Below are 15,377 nucleotides of genomic sequence, written 5' to 3'. Positions count from 1 at the left end.
AAGATCCTTATATCTAGGTTTCTTTTATTTTTTTCAATTTTCCTTTTTATAATCTTGAATGGAAACTATGTTAGTATTTTTTATTTTGTTTAATTATAAAAAGAAATTAAGGCATATGATTCTACATTATTGCTTATATTAAATGCTTCATATTTAAATGTATTTTCAGTGTTGTGGTCTTGCTTCAAAAATGTTATGAAATTTTTGATAATTCCTTAAAGCATTTACATGTATTTGGGCATCTTTAGGAAGAGTTAACATTTCTAACAGATACTTTCTTCCAAAGTCTTAAGAAGACTACAGAAAATTTCTTCTGCTTCTTACAGCTAGTCTTACAGCCAGCTCAGAGCAAACATTTGGGATTCTCCATCTTTGTATATCCACTAAATTTAATTGTATTTTTTATACAGTAACTATTTACCCATTTATTCTTATTTTCTCTCAAAATTTAACATTAAGTTTATCCTTAAGGTAAACATAGAAACAAACTGATACATTAAAAAAGATATTCTGATGCAAACACACACATACACACACACACACACACACACACACACACACACACACACACACACACACAGGAGCGCAGAACATGCCAAGACTCTTTCTCTCAAAACCACCACAGCTTTGCCAAAAGCAAGCAAGTAATTAGTTCTCCCTCTGATTTTATCTTTTCTATAGATATTTCGACAGTTCTGATATTTAGTTCTGATTCTCTACTGAACGAATACCAAGACAGCCTTGATAGGCCCCAAAATATGGTCATAGTCCTACATAGATATAATGTTAAGCCTTTGAACTGGTGGCACATAGTTTAAAGAAACCATCCAAGTCCCTAGAAACTGCAAAGATCTCCTTGCTTTCTTTAACAAAGGGAAGGTCTTACATGCAGAATCAGCTTGTTTCTACTCAGTGTTTTTCCAAAACATGGTTGAGTGGATTCACTGCCCCAGCCGTGCAGCTTTTGTTTCTTCCTGATAGATGTAATCCCAGAAGCTTCCAGTGCAGTGTCAATATAACCAACTTTCCACAGATATTAATAGTGGTAGAAGTAACTGTGCCCTCTGGAGAGAATAATCCAATCTATTTCTAGCACCTGGAGTCAGTTTTGGAAGACTCAGATTCATAGATAATCATTCTTTCCTCCCCATCTATTCATTTCCAGGAAAAGGGTTCTTTGGTTGGGATGGAGAGACAAAGTCTATAACACTAGCAATTATGTTAACTGCGAGTTGTCAATTCCCATCGTAGATACACAATTTTTGTTGCCAAAGGTAAGTTCTATTTACTGCAAATAAGTTATGATTACTATAAATATATGCAAAATGCATTTTCAGTCACAGTGCATAGTTTAAAATTTTTAAAAAAACATGTGAAGATACCAAAATCTTGAATTTCACTTTGCTTTCAGCACTCATTCTTAAATACTTTTATTAAAAAATAGTATGGGGCCATATGAACATTTTGAAAGTTTTAGATATTACTAAATTATAGTTTAAAAATTAATAGGTACAGCAAATATTTTAATTCACTCCCCTTTATTTTATAGTACAACCAGGTTTAATAAAAGGATGGGGGGTATTTTTATCATCATTCAATTGGAAGGAAGAGAAGAAAATTATGTCTAAGAATATAATGTATGTGGTGGCTTGGATACATATGACCCCCACATGCGTGATTCATGCGTTTGAATGCTTGCCCTTAGGAAATGGCACTATTAGGAGTTGTGAGGAGTTGTGGTCTTATTGAAGGAGGTATGGCCTTGTTAGAGAAAGTGTGTCACTGCTGAGGTGGGGGCCTTGTGTCGTAAATATTCAAGTTATGCCCAGTGTGACACACACATACACAAACATACACAGGGAGAGAGAGAAGAGAGAGAATGAGAGAGAAAAAGAGACAGAGACAGAGATATAGAGAGATAAAGAGAGAGAGAGAGAGAGTCCTCTTCTGCTACCTGCAGATCAAGATGTAAAACTCTCAGTTCCTCTAGCACTATGTCTGCCTGACTGTTGCCATGCTTCCTGTCATGGGATAATGGACTGAATTCCTAAATCTCTAAGCCAGCCCCAGTGAAAGCTTCCTTTGTAAGAATTGCCTTGGTCAAACCCAGACACTATTGCGGATGCCAAAAAGTGCATGCTGACAGGAGCCTGATATAGCTGTCTCCTGAGAGGCTCTGCCAGAGTCTGACAAATACAGAGGCAGAGGCTCACAGCCAACCATTGAACTGAGCACAAGGTCCCCAATGGAGGAGTTAGAGAAAGGACTAAAGGGGTTTGCAACCCATAGGAACAACAACAATACCAACCAACCAGATACCCTGAGCTCCCGGGGACTAAACCACCAACCAAAAAGCATATATGGAGGGACCCATAGCTCCAGCCACATATGGAGCAAAGGATGGCCTTGTTGGGCATCAACGGGAAGAGAGGCTCCTGGTCCTGTGAAGATGTGATGCCCCAGTGTAGGGGAATGCCAAGGCGGGGAGGCAGGCATGGGTGGTTGGGTGGGGGAGTACCCTCATAGAAACAACGGGGGATGAGATAGGGGTTTTCTGGAGGGGAAGCCAGGAAAGGGGATAACATTTGAAATGTAAATAAATAAAATATCCAATTTAAAGAAAAAGAATTGACTTGGTCACAATATCTCTTCACATCAATAAAAACTCCTAAATAGACAAAGTGTAATTTACAGAAAGAGAGAGCAAAAAAAGAAAATGAGATGGAAAAAAATAACCAAAGGAATTATCCCAAAATAAATATGGACATTCTTTTCAGAAGAACTCTATTTTAGTACACAAAGGAGACCATTGTTCCCCAAAAGACCCTGTTCCCACTATGTGACAGCCAGATCCTGATGGCCTTGTTTGGCCCAAAAAGGAAGTCTTCTTTTTCACTAGTGGAAGCTCTCAACACCCTCTGATCTACACCATATTAATTCACTTTGTAATTTCTATCCCACTGGTATTCTCCAGTTGGCAGAGTGATCAAAATTGACCACCTAATGATAATCATTTGCCTAGCATCAGGGACAAAGGAATCCTCTCAATATTCTATGATGTGTAACCCAAGAACCCTGGCTCTGTAACACCATCACTGCCGCTTTGACCACTGAGATGACAACTGATTAATCAGAGTATCATTGCCTCTTTCTGATCTCAGTGGCCTATAGAGAACAGTAAATCCTATGAAGATGTTTCTAATGTCCCTATAGGTGTTGTGGGTGTGCAAGCTCTGTCCCATACGCATCCATAGGTGGCAGAAGGAGAGAAGCTATGTTCATGCTTAGAGTTCTGACCTATGAACATTTGAATAATTAGTAGCTTAGAAGATGAACATCCCCTGAAAAGAGCAACTCCTGACCCAACCACCAGGGGGCCTGGAAAGGAAGCTAGCCTGAGCCAACCACCAGGGGTCCTGGAAAGGAAGCTAGCCTCAGACAACCACCAGGGGGCCTGGAAAGGAAACTAGCCTCAGACAACCACCAGTCTGGTGCCACAGAACCGGGAGCAAGGCAGAAAGACTAGAGGAACCATTCCTGGGACTGTGGACCAAGAGTTCGAGAATGACCCCGAGTTAGGCAACCCTCTCACACTTTGAAAAGCCAGGCAAGGAATGAGCCCTAGATGACTACCAGACTGCTGGTATGGGACTCTAACAGGGAGCTAGCCTGAGATGCCGGTCCGGTGCCATGCATGCCTATGGGGATGGGCAGACCATGCCTAAGATGACCCTTGCCTGAATCCATAATGCATGAGCGGGACATAGCACTCCTTAAACTACTCCTGAGAGACTCCAGGCACCACTAAGAAAGTAGTGGAGAAATGGAAACAGAAGGATGCGGGCACAATGAAGAGAGGCAGAACCGAAGCCCTGAGGGTAGTGAGAAACGCCTGATGTTAGTAGCTGGTGATGCCACCAGGGACCATGGTGGGTCTAGTATGTGCTGCAACCAGGAACCATGTCTGAGTCTGTGGTCCTGCATCAGCAGGGTTCTGTTACCAAAGGCCAGAGGATGTACTTGGTCTGGGCTGCCGGACTGGGGCATGTTGATGTCTGAGGGCTGGCACCACCCCTAGCCTAGGCATTCTGGGAGAGCTGGCTCTGAAAGTTTGAGAGCAGGAGAGCTGATCCTGCCATTAGCCAGCTGCGGTACTTGAGAGTATTGTACACGAGTGCTGAAGTTGTGGGTGAATCAGTTCCAAGCAAGGGGTGGTAGTGTGAACAAGGGAGAGATACCCTCCTCTCTACTCCCCCTTCACCCCCTGAGGAAGTCAGGAGACCTGGCCCTGGGATCATAAGTGCAGGAAAGCTGACCCTTGGCATCTCACCTGTGCAGCAGGGCAGTGCTGGCCCCGATTGCAAGGGTAGCGTGGGGGGTAGGGGGGCGTTGCTAGTGAACAACCCTGAGCTCAGGTACTTTTCAAGCCCAGATCCAGGGCTTTGAACTGACCAACCGCAAGACATACCTCATCAATGAACTGCTGGAGTGTATGAAGACGCAGGTCCCACAGATCCAAAAGTACAGGATATCTGAGAGAAGTCTCAGTGAAATTCTAGTATTGATAGAATAGCAGAAGCTAGAGTACTTGTACCAGATCAACAGGTCATTCCAATGAACATTTGCAAGCAAATGTGGACAAAAGGGTATATTGTGGGACATACTGTGACACACTACAGCTTCCACAATCAGCTCTTTTCCACTATGTTTGCAGTTAGGTTTTAGAGGTGGATGGAGAGTACAAGAGGGGGGAAGATGAGTGGGATTGGGGTACATGATGTGTAATTTACAAAGAACCAGTAAAAAGATTTTTAAAAAGAAAAAAAAAGATGTTTCTACTACTACTGGATCCTTATACATGCCATAGGGCATTAAAAAGGGGCCTTTCTTGGAACTGAATCATAACTTCTGATCTACTTGTGGAATAAGAATTTCCTTCTAGGACTTTACACTGTACAGACTTGCATAAGACTGCTAGAATTAGAAAGTCTGAAGACAAAGCACAGAATTTGTCAACTTTTCACTTTGCCAAGATAATTATTTTCTTAGATTTTGTATATTGCTATTTGTGTGTGTTTGTGTGTGTGTTTGTGTGTGTGTGTGTGTGTGTACACATATTCACACACATGCAGTGCCTGTACATGCTATTGCACACACATATACAATAGTGCTCTTCTGGAAGTCAGAAGACAACTTCTGAAAATCTGTTCTCTTCCTGCTTTGTTGACACAGGATATCTCTTGTTTCTGCACAGAATATTGCAGACTAACTGACTCTGGCTTCTTCCCAATCCCTTGTCTTACCACAGGATTCAAAAGAGTCATAGCATCTGACATTTTTATGGCAGTTCAGGGGTTGACTTCACTGAAGGTCACTGGGCTTGCTCAGCACATTCTTTACCCACCGAGCAATCTTGACAGCCCAATATTTTCTTCTTGAGAATTCAAATGGGTCACTTGATTCTTCTGTTTCAAGCTTTACTTAACAAGGCCCTGAATAATCTGGCATTTCATGTGCCTACCAAAACATCCCAAATCCATCACTTTTACTGTCTCCAGTTCTGCTCTGTGCACATTCTGAGAGCTTCGCCCAAACACATTCCTCCTGTCTCTCTTATTCACTTATTTCTGACACGTTCCCCCATGTCTAGTTTAAACATTTTCCTTTCACGTTCAGTGAAAGTGTCACCTCTATATAGACATCCCTTGATTGCTGTCCAGACTACACACCTATCACCACGAAATGTGCTAATTGCACAATTTGCTTGTCATTAATGGCAGTTAGCATAGCGTGGCCTGTTTTCTGTGCATGCATGAGACATGATTTGATAAATGCCTCTTACTTTATAGTTAAACTTCATGAGAGGAAAGTCAAAGCGAACACATCACATCGACTACTGCATTCTTTTTGTCTCAGGAATAACACCTATTTAATCAATACTAAAAATGATGGTTTGGGATGATTGGATGAAGGAATTATAGTTTTACCAACTGAACTTTGCTATGACTTTAAATTATTTATAAGAATAACTTTGGCACTAAAGAGAATGATTTAATTTTAGCACAGTGAATGTTTTAACACTAAAATTCACATCGATTGAAAAAAACTTAAAGCTTTTCACACATAAACTAAAAGTTCTTCATTACATACCTTAAATGAGTAAAATTTATCTTTTATCTGCACAGAATGATTGTCCCATAAATACAGCATATCCGTTTCACAAGAATATGCCTCCGACACCAGCTTGGAAATGAGCTGGAGTGGTTCTGAGATTGATTTTACATCTGGGAGCCCTGATTCCTGGAGCTGAGGACCACATGTTAAAGAAGCTTCCGAGTTTCAAACGGAGGCTGTCATACTTTAGAACTTATTCTGAACATGTCTGTTCCTACTCCCAAATTCTGCCTATAATTTTCTAGATTTATTTTGTTAGTTGACACTCAAACTTACTGTACTATGGGATGAACATTAGGAGATATATGTTAAGACCTGAGTGTGAATATTTGAAACAATATTTGGCATTTGCATGGAGCACACAAATAGGAAGTGACTAGCTGTATTCCCACGTAGAGGGTCCAAACAAGTAAAATATGTGTGTGTGTGTGTGTGTGTGTGTGTGTGTGTGTGTGTGTGTGTGTGTGTGTATTCCCTAAGACAGGCCCCAAAAGGAGTGGTTGGTGGGTGGTCGATTGTTAGTTGTTGGTTGCTGTTGGTCATAGCATGTTAAGTAGTCATTCACAAAGAAGAAATTAGATATCCTAATGGCAAAGATCAAGTTTGGCCCCAAGGAATTCAATGCTTCTAATCAGCAGGAAGCAGTCTAACAATAATGCTGCCTCTTTCTGACCCCTGGCTTTATTCAGGGATCTTTTTCCTTCCCTTTCTATCTTTCTTTCTGGATGACAGAAAAACAGTGAAGAAGGGTAGGAGAAAGAAGAACCTATAAAGGAACCAAAGATCAGCTACAGTGGTGGTCATTTTTATTATGTTTTATTATTATATTATTTTTATTATCCTAAACACATAAAAAGGCATAATTAAATAATATCTTCTCTGCAATAATTACTGTTCTCTGTTTAATCCTTTGAATGGACTCTAGCTTTGGACCTGGTGTTAATATTTTCAATTAATAATTTATAAATTTAGATACTGACTAAAAAGAATATTAAGAGTCTGCTCCTTATGGGTTTAGACATAACAACCTCCACAGTGTCAATCACTGAGGCTCAAGGAGAGTCAGGTTGGTTTGGAATTTTGAGCCATGTCCTCTCATCATGCTAATGATGAACAATATTTTTTAGTAGATGTGGTTCCATAGACACAAGAGCTGATTGTCATGACAGGCAAATGCCAACAGCCTGCTCTCAAGTTCATATTCTGAATTGTGACTGCACACATGATTTTCTTTTTGGGCATTTATGTTGAATTTTTGTTCTGGAATAGACTTCCCCGTAGATTTTTGCTTTTGTATCTGATTAATAGTCTATATAACCTAACTGTAGACAATTTCATAAACATAATCAAAACAGTTAGGAATGTTGATTTAACTGAAGTCTTTACAAATACTGCCTTAAATAGATACTGAGTGAAACAAACTGTATTCATTTATTGCTTGAATCCATTTTTTTATTTTTGCATTCTTGTATTCATATTATATGTCTTAGAATGTGTCTTAGATAGGGTTACCATTGCTGTGAAAAGACACCATGACCAAGGCAACTCTAATAAAGAGCAAAGCATAATTGGGGCTGGCCTACAGGTTCAGAGGTTCAGTACATTATCATCAAGGCAGGAAGCACGACAATGTCCAGACAGGCATGGTGCTGGGGGAGCTGAGAGTTCTACATCTTGTTCCAAAGCCAAAGATGAGAAGACTGTCTCCATATGTCTAGGAGGGGGTTCTCAAAGCCCACCCCCACAGTAACTCACTTCATCCAACAAGGTCACACCTCCTATTGGCACCAGTCTGGGCCTAGCATATTGAAACCAGCACAGAATATAAAGGGCTATATTAATATACAAATGAATTTCTTAGCCCTGTTGTTATAAGTAAAACACAGGAAAGGCAGATGCACACATTCTCTTCTGTGGTACCCTGCAGCTACTGGAAATTTGAACTATCTCTTTCTTCCAATAAAAATAAAAACAAAAAAGGACTTCAAGCATGGCAAGGATGTATACCGATGGAGTGGACGCTGTCCTGGAATGTTACAAGGACAAAGGTCTCTGTGTAGTTATTTAATGCTCTGAAGTTTACTTTGAAGTGTCTTATAATATGAAGTCCAGGACTCCTCCATTCCTGTGGTACACACTGAGCACAGTCTTTATAAAGAGAAACCTGGGCAGATTTGAAACTGACTGACAGGTCCTGTTTAAACTTTTTGATAATATAATATAATTACATGATTCCCCTTCCCTTTCCCAGTAGTTCTTCCCAATGCTGCAAGCCTTTAATACAGTTCCTCATATTGTGAGGTTAGTCCCAAATCATACCATCATTTTCTCTGCTGCTACATAACTATGATTTTGCTACTGCTATGAATCATAATGTAAATATTCTTGGAGATAGAAGTTTGACAAAGGGTTATGACCCTCTAGTTGAGAAGCAGTGGCACAGGATATCAACTTGGAACTGTTCTTACAGGGACAGCAGCCTCTCCCTACAGCAAACAGGCCATGTTTATCAAGTTCCCACGGAGAACCATTTCCATTTCTCAGCATGTCACTATTGTACAAGGAGAAGTTGGTAGAGAACACATGGAAAAGATTATTAGAGTTCCTGTTTCAATGTCTGCATCATTGGAGTATCTACTCAGTAGCCTTGAAGTCAGATTGAGTGCCTTTCAGCTCCAGTCTGCCCCGCTCTTGGTGAAAATAAAACTTAGGAAGCAAACTTTATAGAAGAGAGCTCAGCGAGGTCCTTTACGGCTGCAACTGTGAATAACTGGCTATGTAGTTCCGCCTATAGGTATTGTGAATGCATTTTCTATGGACATTCTAATCGAGCAAATGACATGTTAATGCTTACTAGGTGCTAGGATTTCTGCATACAAAGAATAAGAGGAAATAACAAACACATTTCTCTTTACACGAAGATCATATCTATTCGGGAAAATATTTTATTAACCAAATGACTTTGGTTATTCTTCCCATTAACCAATAGGAGTAAAAACACATGGTAGTACTAAATTAATTCACAACTTAAGAAAAGCAGACCAAGTAAATCATGAATACTAACTTGAAGACACAATATAATCATGTCAAGAACATAAACATAGGTTTTTTCATTTAATTTTAAATGACCAATCTTTTTTTTTCATCTTTATTAACTTGAGTATTTCTTATTTACATTTTGATTGTTATTCCCCTTCCCAGTTTCCAGGTCAACATCCCCCTAACCCCCCCCTTCCCTTCTCTATGGGTGTTCCCCTCCTCCCCCTCCCCCCCATTACCGCCCTCCCCCCAATAATCACGTTTGCTGGGGGTTCAGTCTTGGCAGGACCAAGGGCTTCCCCTTCCACTGGTGCTCTTAATAGACTATTCATTGCTACCTATGAGGTTGGAGCCCAGGGTCAGTCCATGTATAGTCTTTGGGTAGTGGCTTAGTCCCTGGAAGCTCTGGTTGGTTGGCATTGTTGTTCATATGGGGTCTCGAGCCCCTTCAAGCTCTTTCTCTTTTAATCTGCTAAAATACTTATTAGGTCTATCAGCTACGTTGCAAAAAACTGCATGTTTTAATTTAAATATGCTAACATTTAAGGACCTATATATTAAGGCAAATACTAACATTTCCATAACTTAAAATATACATCATGAATATTTAATTAATTTATACATTATAGTCCTAAAGAAACAGATACTTGAATTTAATGGTTAAAAAACACTGAAAATAAGATCAACAACATGCTTCAAAAAAGGAAAAGAAAAAAGGCTAAACATAAGCAACAGCATTGTGTCACATCATGCACTTCTAAGTTAAGAGAGTACAGAGAGTCGTGTGCGATGATACACATTTGGAAAGCTGAGACAGGAAGATTGAGAGTTCAGGTCATAGTGTGCTATACAGAGAGTTTGAAAGTAGCCAAGTCTATAAGCTAAAGCCTTACTTCCAAAGGAGATAAATAAAAACAATAAGAAGAAAGTAAATACAAACAATTTGTGAATAGCAATATTCCTGATGATAAACATAGAAATCATCTAACTATATTTAACCAAAAAATGAATACCTACAAATATGTAATAATGCATATGCTATGGGAAACCATTAGAGAATAAGGTATTAATTCAGTTTTGGGATACAAATAAGAAAACTTTGGAAGTATTTATTAAATAAAGGGAACTAAATTAAAATAATGTTTGTATGCTTCAGGATAACAACTCAAAGTATGGGACCCAAGATATTTAAGAATAAAGGTATCAGTAAAACACTCATAACAGAAAAATTTTCTAAAGAGCATTAACAATATGCTTCCATCCCTTAGAGGAGGCCTGTACTGGCTAGTTTTGTGTGTCAACTTGACACAAGTTGGAGTTATCACAGAAAAATGAGTCTCAGTTGAGGAAATGCCTCCATGAGACCCAGCTGTAAGGCATTTTCTCAACTAGTGATCAAGGGAGCAGAAACCCAGCCCATTGTGGGTGGTGCCGTCCCTGGGCTGGTGGTCTTGGATTCTATAAGAGAGCAAGCTGAGCAAGCCAAGGTAAGCAAGCCAGTAAGAAACATCCCTCCATGGCCTCTGCATCAGCTCCTGCTTCCTGACCTGCTTGAGTTCCAGTCCTGACTTCCTTGGGTGATGAACAGCGATGTGGAAGTATAAGCTGAATAAACCTTTCCTCCTCAACTTGCTTCTTGGTCATGGTGTTTGTGCAGGAATAGGAACCCTGACTAAGACAAGGCCCATATGTGCAGTCCAGCACTCATAGACCAGGGCAGGACTCCTGTGCAGTCAAGGCCAGCCTGTGCTACACAGGGAGTTTTAAGCCAACTGAGGCTTCAGAGTATGAGCCTGTCTGTGAAACGGCTCAAATCAAAAAGGAAAGAAAAAAAGAAAAGTTAATATAGCTCTAAAGCAAAAATAAAATAACACGACTACCTTTCTGCTTATTTTCAATGTTAATTTAATTGTAGAAAATAACACATGAATGTCGATTCTCCACCGAATACAGGAGCTTTTATATTGAGCTATTCTCATATGTCTGTCTCTAGAGCATGGTGATAAATTAATTATTAATATAGCTGTCTAGTATAAATATTACACATTGACTCCTTGTAGAAGCATTACTTAATGTACACCAATATCATTATTAGAGACCATATTAATTAAGCCCAGACTTAATTTCCAATAATACATAACAGAAAAACAAATTCAAACTCTTAAAGTAAAAAAAAAATCTGTGGAACAACCCAACATATACTAACACTCAAGAAAAATCAGAGCATTAATTATGGCTCTTAAGTACAAAATCATTTTTAAAATACTTTGTATTTTCTCTGTTCACAAAACCTGTCAAGACCTAATATTCAGAAAATTGCATTTATTTTTCTGTTCCTTCATAATCTCAACACACACACACACACACACACACACACACACACACAAACATATATATTCATAGTATCTACATATCTTTCCCTGTTTAAACTATTGTCATTCAAAATGTTCTCTAGGGATAATTCTGTGATTCTTTGGATTTGAAGCAGGTATTTTTTTAGAGGAATCATTGCATTTTAGTGTGAATATTTGGTTGTTATATTCAAATGTCAGAAATTCCCAAAATACTTTTCAGAATGTGACCTGACAGCCACTCAGAATTCATCTCTGTGAGTGCTCTCTTTCGGCAAAAAATAAAAGTAGATAATTGATTGTCTTCTGATATATGAATTGAAGAGAAAGTCTGTCCTGTTATGTTATATAATTTAAACAAATAGTTTGCCATAGATGTTAACTGTCATGTGATATGCAGACCAAACTCTTCAGCTAATGAATGGTACCTATAGCATATTCCTGAACAATAGATGAATTACTTAAGTGTCTAGCATTGAGATCCAAATGCAGTAAGACAAATGGCTCTCTGGGACAAGAAGGCCTTAATGTACAATATAGAAAACAAAATGTGTTAGCCTGTGGGTTGTGGCTTTCTTCCTGTTATGAGGGTGGTGCCAAGAGAGGGGCTCAATCTTCAGAAAGTCACACCTGTGATTTGAGCTACTGCGGGTCAGTGGCAGACACTGAAGCTATTACAAAAGGAATTACAGAAGCTGTAAAACTGTTGACAGCAGAACTCGATTCACGTCCAAGTGAATACGCAAGCGAAGGGTTAACCATTCACATCCCAGTCTGCAGAGACAGCAGGAACGTGAAGCCACAACGTTCTGGCACTTGTTTTGATTTGTATTGTCAATTTTTATTTGACTACTAAACAACCTTTTACTGCCAGGCACAAATGGAATGTTTATACCTCATTTACACGTCACAGGTGAAGTCCCGTCCATGTTTGCACAGTTGCTTGGGTAGGCCTGTTAAATTCAAACCCATGTATGCTATAACCCTTTGCCTAGAAAAGTAACCCCAGCAACAGTGACATCCATCGAGAGCTTGTCAGAAATTCAGAATTCAGACACCCCCATAGACATGTCAGGCAACTATTCTAACAGAGTTCTATAGGAATTGCATGTGTGTTCAATTCAGAAATGTTTTACACTGGGAAAAAAATCAAATGAAACACCACAAACCTCTCTCCTCTGTATGCAATGTATTTGTAAGCACACATGCTCAATTGCTGTGTTCATGCTTCATGTGTTCCCAAAAGGCAGCATCCTGGAAGCATGGCTAGGAACTGGAGGATATCATATTTGTTCTCACCATGAGTCAGGTGTTCCATAATGCCCAAGTCTCATCACCCTTGCTTCAGCAGCGGAGATAATTAATTATAGTGTCATATTTTACATAAAATCAAATGTATTTATCATCTTATTGTACCTTTATCCATTCAACCAATATTTTCTGAAGCTTACAAGAGCATTTTTCAAATGTTAGCTGCTGATAGAAGTAACTGGAGGGTGTGTGGGGCTTCCAACTACTGTGCCCCATTTCTCAACCCTTCTGATTTTTTTTTTATTAACTTGAGTATTTCTTATATACATTTCGAGTGTTATTCCCTTTCCCGGTTTCTGGGCAAACATCCCCCTAATCCCTCCCCCTCCCCTTCTTTATGGCTGTTCCCCTCCCCATCCTGCCCCCATTGCCACCCTCCCCCCAACAATCTAGTTCACTGGGGGTTCAGTCTTAGCAGGACCCAGGGCTTCACCTTCCACTGGTGCTCTTACTAGGATATTCATTGCTACCTATGAGGTCAGAGTCCAAGGTCAGTCCATGTATAGTCTTTAGGTAGTGGCTTAGTCCTTGGAAGCTCTGGTTGCTTGGCATTGTTGTACATATGGGGTCTCGAGCCCCTTCAAGCTCTTCCAGTTCTTTCTCTGATTCCTTCAACGGGGATCCTATTCTCAGTTCAGTGGTTTGCTGCTGGCATTCGCCTCTGTATTTGCTGTATTCTGGCTGTGTCTCTCAGGAGCGATCTACATCCGGCTCCTGTCGGCCTACACTTCTTTACTTCATCCATCTTGTCTAATTGGGTGGCTGCATATGTATGGGCCACATGTGGGGCAGGCTCTGAATGGGTGTTCCTTCTGTGTCTGTTTTAATCTTTGCCTCTCTAATCCCTGCCAAGGGTATTCTTGTTCCCTTTTTAAAGAAGGAGTGAAGCATTCCCATTTTGATCATCCATCTTGAGTTTCATTTGTTCTAGGCATCTAGGGTAATTCAAGCATTTGGGCTAATAGCCACTTATCAATGAGTGCATACCATGTGTGTTTTTCTGTGATTGGGTTACCTCACTCAGGATGATATTTTACATTTCCAACCATTTGCCTACGAATTTCATAAAGTCATTGTTTTTTTGGTTTTTTTTTTTTTTATTAACTTGAGTATTTCTTATATACATTTCGAGTGTTATTCCCTTTCCCGGTTTCCAGGCAAACATCCCCCTCCCCCCTCCCCTTCCTTATGGGTGTTCCCCTCCCAACCCTCCCCCCATTGCCGCCCTCCCCCCATAGACTAGTTCACTGGGGGTTCAGTCTTAGCAGGACCCAGGGCTTCCCCTTCCACTGGTGCTCTTACTAGGATATTCATTGCTACCTATGGGGTCAGAGTCCAGGGTCAGTCCATGTATAGTCTTTAGGTAGTGGCTTAGTCCCTGATAGCTGAGTAATATTCCATTGTGTAGATGTACCACATTTTCTGTATCCATTCCTCTGTTGAAGGGCATCTGGGTTCTTTCCAGTTTCTGGCTATTATAAATAAGGCTGCGATGAACATAGTGGAGCACGTGTCTTTTTTATATGATGGGGCATCTTGTGGGTATATGCCCAAGAGAGGTATAGCTGGGTCCTCAGGTAGTTCAATGTCCAATTTTCTGAGGAACCTCCAGACTGATTTCCAGAATGGTTGTACCAGTCTGCAATCCCACCAACAATGGAGGAGTGTTCCTCTTTCTCCACATCCTCACCAGCATCTGCTGTCACCTGAGTTTTTGATCTTAGCCATTCTCACTGGTGTGAGGTGAAATCTCAGGGTTGTTTTGATTTGCATTTCCCTTATGACTAAAGATGTTGAACATTTCTTTAGGTGTTTCTCAGCCATTCAGCATTCCTCAGCTGTGAATTCTTTGTTTAGCTCTGAACCCCATTTTTAATAGGGTTATTTGTCTCCCTGCGGTCTAACTTCTTGAGTTCTTTGTATATTTTGGATATAAGCTCTCTATCTGTTGTAGGATTGGTAAAGATCTTTTCCCAATCTGTTGGTTGCCGTTTTGTCCTAACCACAGTGTCCCTTGCCTTACAGAAGCTTTGCAGTTTTATGAGATCCCATTTGTCGATTCTTGATCTTAGAGCATAAGCCATTGGTGTTTTGATCAGGAAATTTTTTCCAGTGCTCATGTGTTCCAGATGCTTCCCTAGTTTTTCTCCTATTAGTTTGAGTGTATCTGGTTTGATGTGGAGGTCCTTGATCCACTTGGACTTAAGCTTTGTACAAACCCTTCTGATTCTTAAGGATTCGCAGGTACACAGACTCAGTGACGCTGCCAATCCACAGCCTGTACTTTAGACCCACTGCTCTGAAGGCATTGGGCAATACTGGATGCTCAGAAGATTAAAACTGTGGCTATGATACTATTTTTCTTTACAAACTTAAACACTTAGTGGGTATATATGATAATTACACTAACATGTTTAATATATCTATTACAATCAAGGAACAATGACAAAGGCAGAGGAGATGGCTCAGTGACTAAGGTACTTGCAAATGTAGGCGTAAGGA

The 15,377-nt window shown here is 40.1% G+C and overlaps 1 non-coding gene across 1 annotated transcript; it reads left to right on the top strand.

Moving 5' to 3' along the window:
• The first annotated feature begins 3,200 nt into the window (after positions 1 to 3,200).
• Positions 3,201 to 3,331, top strand: LOC120095754 (small nucleolar RNA SNORA17). The gene has a single exon (XR_005491545.1). It is a non-coding gene; the product is annotated as a small nucleolar RNA SNORA17 (small nucleolar RNA).
• Positions 3,332 to 15,377: the final 12,046 nt, after the last annotated feature.

The sequence above is a fragment of the Rattus norvegicus genome, chromosome 11 (assembly GCF_036323735.1).
Source record: "Rattus norvegicus strain BN/NHsdMcwi chromosome 11, GRCr8, whole genome shotgun sequence".
Taxonomy (NCBI): domain Eukaryota; kingdom Metazoa; phylum Chordata; class Mammalia; order Rodentia; family Muridae; genus Rattus; species Rattus norvegicus.
The sequence above is the reverse complement of the archived record's forward strand: the minus strand, read 5'-3'. Positions and strand labels throughout refer to the sequence as shown.